We start from the raw sequence: 16,079 nt of genomic DNA, 5'->3' as shown, positions 1-16,079 counted from the left end.
GTTTGATGCCTAGACCTTCTTAGATAGTCTTAATATGCTATTAGGAAACTCCCTTTCGAATTTCGGTGCAATCAGACTTCAAACGAAGAAATTATGACCAAATTTATACCCGATTGGTCTATTGGTTGGTCCACTGACCTAATCGACCAACCAAGCTACCAAATGTAACAGTAGCTTGTTTCTTCATCCAATTCGATCCGTTTGACTTCTAATCTTCTAGGGCTTATTCCTAATTATTATTATATGTTTGTTTAGGGTTTAATTGCTAGTTTTGGACCTCTTCCTTATTATTCTACGGAATTCTACAAAGTTACTTAAGGTAAGAATGGTTGATCCCTAATAACCTAATATGCATGTCTTTGAATTAGATTACATGATCATTACTACTGCCATATCAACTTTCTTATATTTGTATTGCTGCTGTAGTTTCTCAACTACAGTAGTACTTATTCTTGTAATTCATTTATTATTTCAATTAAGTATGAATGATTACTTATTTATGTTTTATATTATCAGTTGTGCTTGTGAATGACTGATTGGGAATGTGATTGCCTAGGTTGTTATTGAGGATTGGGGAATGCCCTTTTGGCCTTTTTGTCTTTGGACACCAGTGGAGGTGGTATGGGACATTTTCCTATGGTGCCCCTTGACGCTTTCCCTGATTACTGGTTGACATACCTAGGGCATGTCTTAGAAGTGTTTGGCTAGGATGTCTCTGTTATATCAAACCAGATCGGAAGGGAATTGAGACCGAGCAACCCGTGGTAGCAATGGGGATTTGTGGGCGCTCAAGACCGGTGAGTTATATCCGTGAGAGGACATGAATCATATTGTGGATACTCATGAGAGGCCATTCATTGGTACGGTTGCAAAAGTGGAACATGGGCCCTAGAACTCAAGACCGGTAACCAACCTGTGAGATGGACACGGAACTTCCTGTTAACTTGATGTAACTGACCAATAGGGTTGATGAGTCAGTAGTCCGAGTTGGTTGTAGCCATAGGATACGCTGACTCTAGGGAGAAAGATACCAGAAAGGATCGCCCGGGGCAAGGAATGGAAGTATCTAGATCTAAGTTGATATAACTATGTAGAAGACTTGCATTTGGCTAGGCTTTACCTTGACATGCGCAAATACCAAGAAGTTATAACCAGATTAGGGTTTTATACCCCATTGGTCTACTGACCCAATCGACCAACCAAGCTGCCAACCTTTCCAGTAGCTTATTTCTTCGTCCGATTCGATCCGTTTGACTTCTAATCTTCTAGGGCTTATTCCTAATTGTTATTATATGTTTGTTAGGGTTTAATTGCTAGTCTTGGACCTCTTCCTCATTATTCTACGGAATTCTACGAAGTTACTTAAGGTAAGGACACGGAACTTCCTGTTAACTTGATGTAACTGATCAATAGGGTTGATGAGTCCATAGTTTGAGTTGGTTGTAGTCGTAGGATACGCTGACTCTAGGGAGAAGGATACCGGAAAGAATCGCCTAAGGTGAGGAATGGAAGTATCTGGATCTAAGTTGATATAACTAAATAGAAGACTTGCATTTGGTTAGGCTTAACCTTGACATGCGTCATTACTTAGACCAATGGTGATGTGAGAAAGCGGTGACCTAAACCCCACTCATGGAATGTTCGAGAGGGATGCAGGACCCAACTACCACCGGCAAACCCAAGATACCAAGATGGTTGAGGGGGAGTGATTTGAGACCTACCCAAAGAAGTATGGTGCTATGACTTAAAGCATGTCTGCCAATAGAGACCAGCATACATAGAGTTAGAAGCATATTTGCATTGTCTGTTTCATATAATTTTGTTTTCTGTATGATTTGCTATCATGTGTTATTATGTTATTATGGATTGAACTGCCTTGTTGAGTTCTTTTGAACTCACTCCTTTTTTTGCAACATCTTTTGTTAGACTTTCCTATAGGTACTTTTACTGTTGATTATGATGGTCAGTACTATAAAGACCAGGTTGATGATTCTTATGGTACTCAAGGTACTGACTATGGTGACTACGTCGGTGAAGACTATTAGTACAAGATTGATGTTTATCAGGAGTAGTTTGACTTTTGCACTTGTGTGCCAGCAATGGGACATCGTCTCATCCTCTTTTTTATCCTTATTAGTTTCGTTGAGACCTTAGTTGTTTGTTCCCCTTTTATTTTGGGAACCGTTTGTAATCTTTTTGATCTACTCTTCCGCTACTACTGTGGAGTGAGTTTCCGTCTCATTCTGCATTTTGATTTATTCTATTGGTATCATTTTCCGCACTTTGATTGTATTCTTGAACCTTATCTTGATCTTTTGATTAATAAGTTAACATTTGATTTAATCTTGTTCTTGATTATATTGTTGTGAATGTGGGAGGATGATTTCCCTCGAATACTGAATCTTCGGGACTGTGGATCACACACTCGGGTATTCCAGATAGAGTACTGGCTGGGTGGATGTGACAAACTCACATATTCAATTTTGGAGCCCTAAATTCATCAATCAACATCGTTATGGGTCTTTAATCAATTTTATGTTTGCTCTGATGCCATATGTAGGATTAAATCAAGCCAAGACCAAAGAAATTGATTAAAAACATCTTTGAAAATATCAGTACAAGGTGATGAAACATCCCTTCTTTGGGATCCATTGGAGACGGAATGCAACGGAAACCTTTCTTTAGTCTCCCATAAGAACGAACCTGTAATTGATTCTAAGATCAACTTGATACTAGGATCTTATCCTCTAGACTTCTCCCTATTCACTAGCTCAATGGAACAACCTCTTTAAACTAACACTTTATGTGCAGAGAATAATGTGATTCATTAGGGTTTAAAGGAGCTACCTAGCATCTTTTTATATAGGCAAACTCATTAGGCCGTCCATCAAGATCTAAGGGTCCCTATTAGCCTAGACCAACCAGTCCATATCAGAGCTCTAATAACCATATATCTTCACATATCAGACCAATGAGGAAGCCAAATCAAAATCAGATACAACCAATAAAACCCACCTTATGTGGTTCCACATTTCTTTAATATTCTAACAAGTCGGCAACAACATTATCCTCTCTAGAAACAGCAAAAACACTAGACCCATCAAAAGTAGTAACCAGGGCCCTAATGTCCTCAACTGAAACTTTCTGTTTGCTACAAATCCATACTGCTTAGGGATTTCAATGGTTCATTGCAAGCAAGATTTTTCTTTATTTTTTCTCAATTAATACAATTTTTCTTTTCAAAGGATAGAAGATGATATTTGTTCATTCTTTTGTAGCAAAGCCTTCTTGTTAGCATGTAAGTTGTGTTGTCTATTTTTGCTTTTCTGGTTTCATTTTTTATGCGTAAATGAAGGAATTTTATTTACTAATACTCATGCAGTTATCAAGTATTTTAAAAATCCAATGACTAAAATTAGATGTGCAAACAGATCAAATTCGACTTGGATCGATACTTTACTATTTGTATCCAAAACCAATAAGCAAAACTATAATCCAAATCTTTTCAATATCCGTGGAAATCCACATAAGGTATCCAATTTCGAATCCAAAACTTTATCGGACGTCTGATAATCATCCATCTCTGTTTAATTATCCGAATACTGATTATCAATTGTCATTCTTTCGATTTCCCATTTCTTGTTGCCAATTACCGGTTTCCAAAATCGGTAATTAACCTTTTTGAAGGGAAAAATATGTTTAATCTAATAGTTTTTCCACCGTTTGGCCAATTGCTATCAATAATTGATGGGGTTTAAGGTGAATTCAACCTATTAATAAGGGTTAACCAATTTAGACTTTAGTGAGTGTCGAAATGTCACTAGGTGAAACACCATTTAATATTTAAACATACTATATTTTTTTTTCAAACTAATAAAAAAGTAAACAAATTAATAAAAATAATAAAAAAATAAAAAACCTATCAGCTAAGATTTCAACCGGATAGATATTATTCGAGAGGATAAGCAATTATCTGAGTCCAACTCCAGCTGCTTATCGAATTGATACAAATATTTCCCGGTAAGAAAATTTCAAATTTAAACACCCTTAAATGAATTCGAATGTGAACTGCAGATTTAGGGTATCCATCTACAAGTTTAATTATTATAATCCCCCTACCCTTATAATCACTTCAGTGTGGGTTGTAAAAAAAATTCCAAATAGAGACATGCTTCTCTTTGGGGGTAGAACCGGTTCTCATCATTAATAAATTTATAATCTACCATTTTTATTTTGGTAAAATAATCTACCATTAAGATTCATATATTTTTGTCATTAATTGATATTTATTTTTTTGTCATTAATTGATATCAATTTGTCATTAATTGATATTTACTGAAGATTAAAGCCCAGAAATTAAGTTTCTGATTTTCCAGATTTTCCAGATTTCCCGAAATCCTTTTATAAAGACCACCAATTTGGACCCATTTCTTCAACTTTGAATCTCAAAGACAACTGATTTCGTTCTCTCCTTCTTTCCTTGTGAAGTATTACATGGCTACCCAAGGACTAGTCAGTGCAACAGCAGTCACGCTTCTGCTTTGCATTCTGATCTCATTCAAGATTACTGATGCTGCTACTTACATGGTTGGTGATAGCGCAGGCTGGAATTTTGGTGTTGTGGATTGGCCTACTGGGAAGACCTTCCACAAAGGTGACAAACTTGGTAAGATAACATGAACCATCACCAGATTAACTTTTTCTGCGTTTGTGTCGATTCAGACTAGATAGCTAACTGAATTGATGTGTTTTTGTGATTTAGTTTTCAAGTATGAACCATCTGTACACAATTTGGTGATGGTGGATATCCATGGCTACGAAGAATGTTCAGTAATTCCCCCAGACTCTAAGATCCACACTAGCGGAAATGATACGATTGAACTGGAAGTTGAAGGACATAACTATTTCATTTGTACTTTTCCTGGGCACTGTGAGAAGCAAATGAAGATTGACATAAATGTCACATAAAAGAGTTGAAGAACAGATTACATGTCCAACTTGTGGTTTGATGATAAAGTTTGGAGTTGCTGTTTATCTAGACTGTACTGGAACTGAATAAAGAAAATGTTAATGTTTGGTGAACAATATTCTTGTCATACGAGAGATGGAAGAGCTGAACAAGATCGGGAAAAAATCATTCTACTAAATGATTGGCTGAGATTAAAAACTTGGTTTAAAATTTTAAAAATCTTCAATAGTCTTGTATTTACTTTGTTTTCTTAGCCAATCATTTTGTATATATGTACATTGCTATGGATGATTTTTCCAACAAGATTTAGGTGGCTTGTGAAGTATCTATGTTTTGTTAATAAATTGAATTACGAGATTATATTCTTTAATGTTTCTTCCCATGGGCATCATCCCAGAGATATGGTGGAGATAGCGGCTAGTAAATAAAGAGGATGTAAATTGTTTGAAGCTCTCTCTTAACAGGGTCATATTGGTCATTTTCTATTCAAGTGGTTTACTTGTGATTTGTTTTGATTTAGAGGGGCATTTTTGTCCTTACTAGTGTTGTATATATAAACCCCTATTTCATGTTTAGGGTTTCATAAGTCATTTTATAATCTACATTGGGTTCTCTCTCTCCGAGATATGATTCTTCTCTATCTCTCTTGCTCTCTGGTTTGAGGCTTGGTGTTTCGTTTTCTCTATGATTCGATGGTGTTCTAGCCTTTAATATTTGGTTTCGTGCTATTGTTGTACATTTCTAGGTGAGATTGTTCTATGGTGTTTCGGTTGTAATGCCATGTCTTTTTTATTGATCTCTTGAGGGTTCTTTTTAAGAAGTTGTATATGTTATTTGAGAGTTCCTTTGTACCCAACTTTACATTGATTTAGTTGTACTTATTATCTTGAATCCATTCGACCCTTCCTTGGATCGATGTAGATCACTTGACCAAACGAAGTAAAATCTTTGTCTCTTGTCTCTAATTTTATGCTTGATTCCACTGCACATATAAGGGTTTTCCTAACATAAATGAATTTCTTATGTGAATTGCATAAATCCGGCCAAGAAATCTAGACAAAAGTTCAACTCACAAACATAGTGTTCCAATGTAATCCTTCCAGCTGAACTCAAATTTCTACAACTAAATCTTCTACATTCCATGAAACCCAGAATAGGCCCTTGACCATTTAGATTGCCATCTCTGAATCTGTCGAACCTGAATGTGATATAAATTTAACACTTATACTTTATGTATCCTAGCATCAACTGTCATGTAATTAAGCTCTACGTGAACTTCATAAATATTGTCATCCATGGACTATCAATATCGCTTAGGAATTTCAATGGTTCATCAAGCAAGATTTTCTTTATTTTTCTCAGTAAGTACAATTTTCCTTTACTTTTAGAAGAGAGGAAATGCTATTAGCTGATTCTTTCCTAAGGGAAGTCTCTTGTCATTAGCAAATAACATGGGTTGACCTATTTTTGTTTTTCTTCCTCAATTTTCATGTTGTCATGAATAAATTTATGATTTACCAAAGGAATCAAATCATTATAGTCATTAATTGATATTTATTGAAAGAAAATCTCATAAATTAAGTTGTTTTTAATGTCAAAACTTAGAAGCCATTAATGGACATTTAGTGAAATAAAACTCACAAATTAAGTTTATATTTTTAAAGATTTCCTCAAGTTCTTTATAAATAAACCATCAATTGGACCAATTTCTTTAACTTTAAAGCTCATGTAACTGGACTTACTTCTATCATAGTGGCAACTTTCTATAGAAAGACAATAAGGACAAGGAAGTCTTAGATTCGAACCTCCGTCCCTCCACACCTTCTCTTCCCACCCCCTTCCTATCCCTTGGATTATGAGCCTCTAATCCTTGTAACTGGTTTGATGATGACAAAAAAAACATCTCATGCAACGACAACATTGTTTGTAATCCCGATTTCCTCATGAAGTTTACCGAAGGACTAGGCAATTCAACTCAATCCAATTGACAGCGATAACAGACATTTTAGGGGGAAAAAGAAGAAAAATATAACATAGTGACACAAGATTTTACATGGGAAACCATTAAAGGGAAGAAAACTCATGGCCACCAACAATTTATTAATTTCAATTTTCAAAATACCAGTTAGAGAGAGAGGAGAATTACATATTTGTATCAAAAACTTAAAGTGAGACATAATCAAAATTATACATCTCTCGAGATAATCTTGGCTGTCGGATAATGAATCCGAATGCAATTTGGGCTCCTCAAAAATAAATTTTGGCACAAAGCTTAGGCCACCCTTATAAACTTGGCCTTCACTATCTTTGCAAGAGGGAACTCAGCTTGTTTCGCGATATATAAAAAGTCCCTCATCTGCTTTGCATTCTGATCTCATCCACGATTGTAGATGCTGCTACTTACATGGTTGGTGATAGCTCAAGCTGAGAATTCAATTTTAGGGGTCGACCTACTGGGAAGACACTTATGGTAGGTGACAAACTTGGAAAGATAACAAGGCCATCACCAAATTAAACTATTTTGCATTAGTGTTGTTTCAGATTAGATAGCCAAATTGACGTGTTCTTGTGATTTAGTTTTCAACTATGATCCCTTCATACATAATGTGGCAAGGTCGATATCCAAGGCTATAACAATTGTGAAGTTTCCTCAGGTTTTCAGATCTTCAGTAGCAGACTTGATTCATAGCTATTTCATTTATGGTTTCCCTGGACACTTCAACAAGGAAATGAACATTGAATTGACATAAATGTGACAGAAAAGAGTTGAAGAAAAGATTGCAGGTTCAACTTATGGTTTGACGATGAATTTACTGTCTGGAACAGAATAAACAAAATGTTCGACCTTTAGTTAACGCTTGCTTTCTTTTTTTTTCTTTCATCATAGAAGAGATGGAAGGAGATATATATGAACTAGATCTAATGGCTTACTAAAGATTCTAAGTCTTGTTGTAGTAAATAAAAGAGAAGAATGGGATCAGACTTATTTATAGCAATTGTATTAAAGAAGTGTAAAAGGGAATAGCAAGATGATTAGGTTGAGGTGCGCCGATGGACACACTTGCTTAAGACCATATGTAGACACCCCTAGTAGTGCTTCCATGTAGAATGCGAATTAGCCTCCAAGATACAAGAGCCATAATAGTTTTCTTTAGTAAACAAGCACTTAGCCTACTAATAGCCCCTCAGAGTTTTTCAAGCTAGTGCCCAAATTGTAAAACAGACATCATAGTTGATATAAAATGTGTGTCTCTCTATGTGTGAGAGAGAGAAGGTGAAACAAATGACCCTCTATTTATAGAGGAATGAAACCTTTTGGTGAGAAGGTGCAACTCTTAGTGGAAGAGACTCGTCTTCCCCAAGAGACACCAATTGTGTCTATTAAGTCTCAATGAGACACTCTTAGCTAAGGACACCAAAGGTACCCATTAACCTCAGAGAGACACCTACCTTGGGTTGGAACCAATGTATATGGATCAACTCATTTCACCACATCCAGTTGGGTTAACCAAATCAACCCATTTAACAATCCACGTTTTATACGTAAATTATAGAACCAAATCAAGCCACGCAACATCATCATCAATCTACCATTGATGTTTGTTTAAACTTATTTTCCTTCCAAAACCAACACTTGTTAAAAAGCTACATGATGAGCATACATAATTGATGAAAAACACAAAGGTACCAGGAGATTTATGTTGTTCACCTAAAGACTTCATCATATGGTCCAACGTTATGATGATGATTTCAGTATGAAAATGAAGAAGAAACAAAGATTACAACAGAAATTTGTTAGCTACCTCACTCTTAGATACATGAGATAGTGTTCATAACAAAATATGGAAAAACATACTTCAGAGAAAAACCAAATAATATTCAAAAACGATTAGAAACACTTCCAATCATCATTTCAAAGAGCTTAAAACTCTGACTTATTCATTGCCTACCTTCAGCAATGCATGTTTAGGCCCATTGGCTTTGGAACATTCTGAATGATGACATTGGCATCACCAGAACAAATCCATGAGAGTTTGCATATATAACATCCTTGACAAAGTTCAAGGAAATATAACTTTAAAGCTTCATGATGTTTCTTTCATCATACAAAATAGGAATATGTTTAGTAACCCTAAAATTGAAATTTCAGATGATATATATAAGCTATATTGCTTTGAACTCCCATATCTAGTTCATTTCTCCTTAGAGAGAAATAAAAGATAAAGTGAGCTTACACATCAAGGGAGAACATATAATTAAGAATATATCCGCACTGAAGGAGAAACTTCAAAAGGAAAATTGAATCATAAAAATGTTGAAATATTTAATTCAAAGGAAAATCACAATCATCAGCTCATGATCTTGACATAAAAGTCAATGACAATATCATTTCTCTGGATGGGCAGCAGATTTATGGTTGACTAAATTTGGAAAAACAACACCACCATCGTCTATTTTATGACCTCAATGATAGAAATATATGCTTTAGTTTTCATATTTGTTTCTCCCTGTGACCATCAAGAGGACATGATGATTACTTATAGGTGATTCAATAATAGGGGAGTGGCACTATAATTACCAAATCATGAGTCACAAGTCATGACTTTTGGGTCTGAGAAGGCAGAAGCAGTACCTACCTCAAAACAACTTGTCAAATAATTTCTCAAAAATCAAAAACAAAAGGTGGTCATTTTGCAGATCTGACACTGCTGCCTGTGGCTCATGCTGCCATCTTTATCTCCATGTCGTCCTCTGATCTGAATCATTCTTCAGAGCTGTAAAGCAAATTGGAAAAGGAAGAACACAGAGAAGAGCGGGGGGAGACTCCATGATATGCTTTTCATAATCAATTAATGACAATATAGAGATCCATGTCCATATGAATGAAAGAAGATTGAGGAAATTGGGTTCTCATAAAGCACATATCTTAACTAAGAAACTAATTAATATATGAACCAAACCAATCACATATACATATAGATAAACTGTAAATTTTTTACATTAATTCATCTTCTATTCCTCTCTCTCCCTCAAAGATCTCTGGAGTAACAACACTACCAAAACATCGCCCTATATGCTATATAAAATGAGTGCATACAAATACTGCAAAAAGAAAGAAAAGAAAGAAAAAGTACTACTTGGTATTCATTTCTAGAAAAAGTGAAGAAGTGTATGAAGACGATGACAGCTGCAGTGATGATGATGGTGACGAAGCTTTGTTAACCTACCTGTTGGAGATGGGGTTTGGACCACTGGGGACCTCATGTTTACCTGCTTCAAACTGGTTACTAGTAGAATTTGATGAAGAAGTATGAGTTGCCTTGGTGTTATGTTGCGGATGCGAATTCATAGTGGTTTGAGATCTAGTAGTTTTAGAAGTAGTAGTAGTAGCAGAAGCAGTGGTGTTGGTGGATGAATCTGAGAGAAGCCTCTCTGTTGGTAAAGAAGAAGCTGCCATGGACATGTTTAAGATCCTGGACTGGTGTGAAGGATGAGCTAGGAGAAGAATGATGAGGAGAAGCCCAAGAAAGAGCATGAGCAGAGTTTGTAATCTGTGAGAGCTTCCTTCGCTTGATGTTGTAGTTGCTGCCATGCAATCAGGAACGCTTAGAAACCACCCCCCCAAAGAGCCCAGAAGACTTCAATATCCATCAACCAGTTGGAACACCAGGGCTATGAAGGAAAGAAAGAGAGAAGCTTGAGGTGGAAAGGAAGTTCTGAAATTCGAACCGCATTTGTTGATGATAGGAACCAAGCACCAACTTAACAATAGAACGTATGCACAACAATGTTTTCAAGATATTTCACAAATCACCAGATTGCCCTACATTTAAATTACTAAAGTATCCGTTTCTTTAGGAAAAATCCATGATTGGAAATTTTGATTGTGATGCCTTTTAAGCCCCAACATTTATTTGGTTATATTGAAATCTCTATTACAATTACCTTAATAATATTAGACTAAATTCACAAATTCTGTACAAGTAGTAAATCCATCTTGTTTTACTATCAAACCCATATTACATCAAGATCTTAATTAAACTATTCATGCATCATCGATATGAGCTTCAAGGAGTTTGTCTCAAGATTCCATCCGTCGCAAAAAATATATCAACATTGAGAAGAAAATTTTCAACAAATTATATTGTCGTAACTTCAATCTCCTCGATCGGAATAGTTGATAAACAGAGGCTCTTGCCCTAATTCTACTAGGTTTGATATTGAAGAAGGAAATAATAGTTCTATATTTTATATGAACAATTTAATCTCAAACCTATAGATATATGGAGTATCCTCTTATTTTACTTGTACTTGACAATTAGTTAAGGTATGGAGGGACTGAAGCCCGAACCTGAGACCTCCTTGATTTTATTGTCTCGATATAAGAAGCTAACACTATTATGTATTGAAAACACATACATGAAGAATGATCATTTACTGGTGAGTAATTAGCATCAACTTCTCAATCAAAAGAAGAGAAACTACTTACAAGTTAGAGAGTAAGAAAAAGAAATAAAATACTAGGGGTGCATTGGTCAAAACCAGAAGAACATAAGGGCAATGCCTTAAATCCACATTCATGCAAGACCTTGGGCAGTCTTGTAATATGGATAAGAAACAAGAGAATCTTGAAAGATAAAGCCAAGAGTAAACTTGTACAAGTGAGAGAGAAGGAGAGAGGAGGGAGTGGTAGCTTTTTCTAGCTTGGCCGGTTGCTCAAGAAATCTCCTTCTTTGACTTTAGAGAACCCTTTTAAGAAGGAAAAAACACATTCATGGCAAGCTGGTTCTCTTTATTTTTTTGGCTTTGCTTTTCAGAGACGAAAATGAGAAATTAAAACACACAAAGCGAAGCATCGTATTCTCTCTATCAAGCCATCCATCACCTGCAACTCTCTCTCTCTCTCTCTCTTTTTCTTGTGAGAAAGAAGGCATAGCTGCATAGGACATGTCTCTATAATAGGTGGCATAAGACCCCACTAGCACTAGTCATTTGTTCAAGACAAAGACTGTACATTAAAGGGTGTTTTTGTCATTTCCATCAATGGCTCTTTTTCAGTTTTTCTCTTTTCCATTCCCTTCTAGGTCTCCTGCTGCTTTATCTGCATTACTACACTGTCCAGCTTTCATATGGGTTAGGGCTCTTAGTAACTTTTTCTATACATGTCTGTGTATGATGCAATTTGATCAACTTAAGACTCAACAATTATGAACTGGAGTTGGAAAATAAGGATTCAAATCCCCAACGTCCGATCTTGTCCTTCCAACCGTTGGATAAAGGCCATGTTTCTCTTCAAAGATTAGTGGTGGAAGTCTTGTGCATTAGTTACTGTTGTAATTAATAAGAGTAGAATTTCAGTCAGTGTTGATTTAGTCCACAACAATCAATACTTTTTGGTGAAAAGATCACGAGTTTGAATTTCTTTGAAAGTACATATAATAGTTCTTGGTACAAATCAGAGTTCTCAAGTGGCTTGCAATTTTTTTTGAGTTTCAAATATGAAACCTGAAGAGGGGCAAATCATCTCATCAAATGCCAAAGAATCAGGAGTGATATACTCTAGATGTTGTATTTTCTTCTTCCAGCGGTTAAGCCTCCACCCCATTGTCACCCATTGTCAACCCAGGAACTTCCAGTTAAGCAAACCAAAATCACAGGCACATTTGAGGCCTTTTCACATGTGGGTGTCCGGTGTTTCAATCATAAGTGAATATATTCAGAGGTAGAAGTCCTCGGGAACTGTTATACCCTCAAAGTTAAAAGTCTTCGGGAACTGTTTTTTTTAAGTTTTTTATAAAATTTCAAAAATGCAGTTACAAACTTACAACATGTATGCATGTTGCAGACTTGCAGTTTATGACTGACATAGGAGCTAAGACAGGTACAAATCCTCATCATTACACCATATCTCTTGCACTAGATTTGCTGCTGATTTTTAAATTTGAATTTTTGTTGGATTCCATGAATTAAAACGTGTGCCTTTGTCTCTTTGTTGGGACTCTCTTTATTCATGTGTTGTATTTTTCCATTTCCTATAACTTTAATACTCCAAATTGCTCCATCTACCCATGAGTTATATACGCCTTTGCAAAGAACAAAATAGGCACATGTATATTTTTTATGCCATAACATATGCATATATTGATATTTTCATTAGGTCTATCATGTCTTTCTTGAGTTGAAGACATGGTTGGTGAGAGTTGAAGTTCCCCCACCCATCTAGAGATGGATTGTAGTGCCATCCCTTTTACTAACTCACATGATTGGATGCTCATATCTAAAAATAAATTCCTCTTTTTTAGTAAAAGACTGAGAAGAATTCAATTTAGATTCCCTTTTACTGGCTTAATATTAAGAATGAATTTTACTTTTACCCAAATCTTAACAAAAGTTTTGCTAAGATTTTTTATTATTATTATTTTCTTTTGGGTAAAACCGTTCATATTTACGGCAGAAAAATTGTCTTAGGGCCGGTTTGGTTACATGAATCTAGAGATTTGAAATCTCTGGATTCATAAATGCGAGATTTATACCCGTTTGGTTGTGAAAACCTCTAGATTCGTGAAATCTAAAGATTCATCTTTTTACACTAAAAACGTGAATCTGTAGATTTATGGGTATGGGGTGAAATCCAGAGACACTAAACATTTACCCATTCACAAAAATCGTTAATGAATCCACATATTCAGTTAACCAAAAAGTTAATTTTATAAATTATGACTCCATAGATTTGAAATCTCTATATATTTAAAATCTCCAGATTCACGTAACCAAACAGGCCCTTACGTCATGAATAATACATCCACGGAAGTCTCAATGCTTCTTTTTCTTGTTCTTTCTTTTTTGGGGGATTGAAATTAACTCTCATTTTGATATGACTAGGGAATTACAAAGCCGGGTTTAAAGTCCAAGGAATCGCTTCCAAAAGCATAAAATGCTGACAGTAACACTGCAAGTTGATTCTTACCCCTAAAAAAACAAGAAAAAAAATACAAGTTGAAAAACTGATCTTCTCTCTCTATATAGCTGTGAGAATGAGATCCCCACTTTCTTTTGACAAATAATGGGTTTTGTTCAGATAGGAAGATGCTCTGGATTCACCTGAATTAGGTACGCATTCCAGCCACGGCCATGGCACAATATCTTCTGAATAGACCACACATTATAAAGGCCAATCAAATCAAGTTGAGAAAACTGAAAACCAATCCTGTTCAAACCCATTATAACTGGTTCAGAATCTGAGATTTACTACTTTTGGCCTCATGGCATATTATCTTTTTCTGGGTTGCTATTGAGTTAAGCCCATAATACAATTTGGTGAGAGGTCAATTTCAAGAGAACAAATTTATAATCACACTGACAATCTCAAAGTGGGCCATATCCTGCCTATTTGAATTCTAGGTAATGGTCATGCTCAGTAGCTAAAGCTGAAAAAAGAAGCAAAACTTACCAAAATGTAGGGGGTTGTCCTCTCAAGTATTATAGGGTGGTGAACTGTGCTTAGTCAAATACCATAGGGAAAGTAAAGTAGGTTTTATTTGTCAAGTGTTTTCTAATAATGCTCTCAAATCTTAGTTTATAGTCAAACAATTATAATCTACTCATCTAAAACTGGATTTTTCGATTAGTCAAATGTGTAACAACAAAGCTGTCTGGAGGCCAAAAGGTGAAAAGATGTCTCTACTCCTGTGGTTAGCTCATAATCATATGTTATTGGTCATTAGGTCTTATCCACTTCCAAAACATACAAATCATCTATCATAGGTAACACTATTGCAAAAAGAAGCCTAGTTTAGTATCAACCAATGCCTAAGAAGAAAAGTTCTTTTTGCTTGCAGCTTAATCTCTTCTTATTTTTAAAGATGACACAAAAAAGAAGAAAACAAATCATGGGTACTTTAGAAGGTGTCATCTCCTATTGACCATAAGAGGTTTAACTCTGGCATCATCAGGGCTAGCTTCTTTGCTACCATTGATTCAACCCCCATATACATGATATCAGATAGGTTTCTCAGATTCCCCCCCCCCCCCCCTCTTTTCTCAATTATTGATGTGAGATTACAGAGAATAGCATTCAGCAGGAATTAATACCTTGCCTTAGATTTAAGGGATGTTCTGTAGAATCATTAACCCAGTCAGGGACCTACTTCATCCCCTCTCATTATGTATTCTTTTTCCACCCACCATGTCAAGTTTTCTGATGAAATTTTTTATAAAGAATTTAAACCACATCTTGTCAACTTTGATTCCTTGATTAGTGCACCAAAATGCTATTCTGAATATTTTATGGCTTGATTTATGGGGGAGAAAAGAAGTAGTTCCAAGTGGAAACCTGACTTTACAAAAAGGTGTGGACACCACTAGAAGGTTAAGAAGTTTCTTAGGAGAAGACATTAACATGTAATGATGGTGGAATATATAAGGATAAAAAAAGGGATCTGAAGAACTGTACTTTTGCTTTCTATTAACTTTCTAAAGTAATTATCAACTCTGTGACTATGGCTTTCCTAAACGTGTGTTCCCATTTCTGCTCTAAATACGTCAATGACATGTTTTTTGAACAGTCTAAACAATCTAAACAAATCAATAGTTGATAGATTATAAAACAATCTGACCTAACTAAGATTTTAATTCATCCTAGGATTATAAAACCCAAAAGCCCAGTGCAAGAAAAGAAAAGATGCTTACATTATTTGAGCTTCATCTGGATACAAAGTTCCATTATCTAGAAGAACGAAAAGAACAACTACTGGGTTTCCTTTTGAGAATGAAATTTCGACCATTCTACATATCCTACAGGATTAAACAAAATCCAGAAAAGCTGCAAAGTTGTCCACTTTTTGCAATCTAGGTTGCCATGTCTCTTTAAGAAAGGAAAAGAAACACTCATCTTCCGACAGGGCACGTTCTCAAATTCAATTCCTCCTGTATTAGTCTAATTCTCATAGGTCAAAATAAGTTTGTGAACCATTTTAAAGATCAAGTGTACCTCAGTCAAGAAAGTTATCATCCCCTGACAAAGTAAGAGATTGTAACTAAAGCAAGTTCCATTACAAAAATCAATAGAAGCACACAAAGGGTAATTCCAATCCTTCTCTGCATGTAAAGA

General features: G+C 35.6%; 1 pseudogene; it reads left to right on the top strand.

The window, feature by feature from the left end:
- Positions 1-4,494: 4,494 nt before the first annotated feature.
- LOC149022947 (basic blue protein pseudogene) lies at positions 4,495-4,968 on the top strand (annotated as a pseudogene).
- The last annotated feature ends 11,111 nt before the right edge of the window (positions 4,969-16,079 follow it).

This window comes from Hakea prostrata, chromosome 3 (assembly GCF_041222555.1).
Source record: "Hakea prostrata isolate BN-2017 chromosome 3, UWA_Hpros_2, whole genome shotgun sequence".
Lineage (NCBI taxonomy): Eukaryota > Viridiplantae > Streptophyta > Magnoliopsida > Proteales > Proteaceae > Hakea > Hakea prostrata.
The sequence above is the reverse complement of the archived record's forward strand: the minus strand, read 5'-3'. Positions and strand labels throughout refer to the sequence as shown.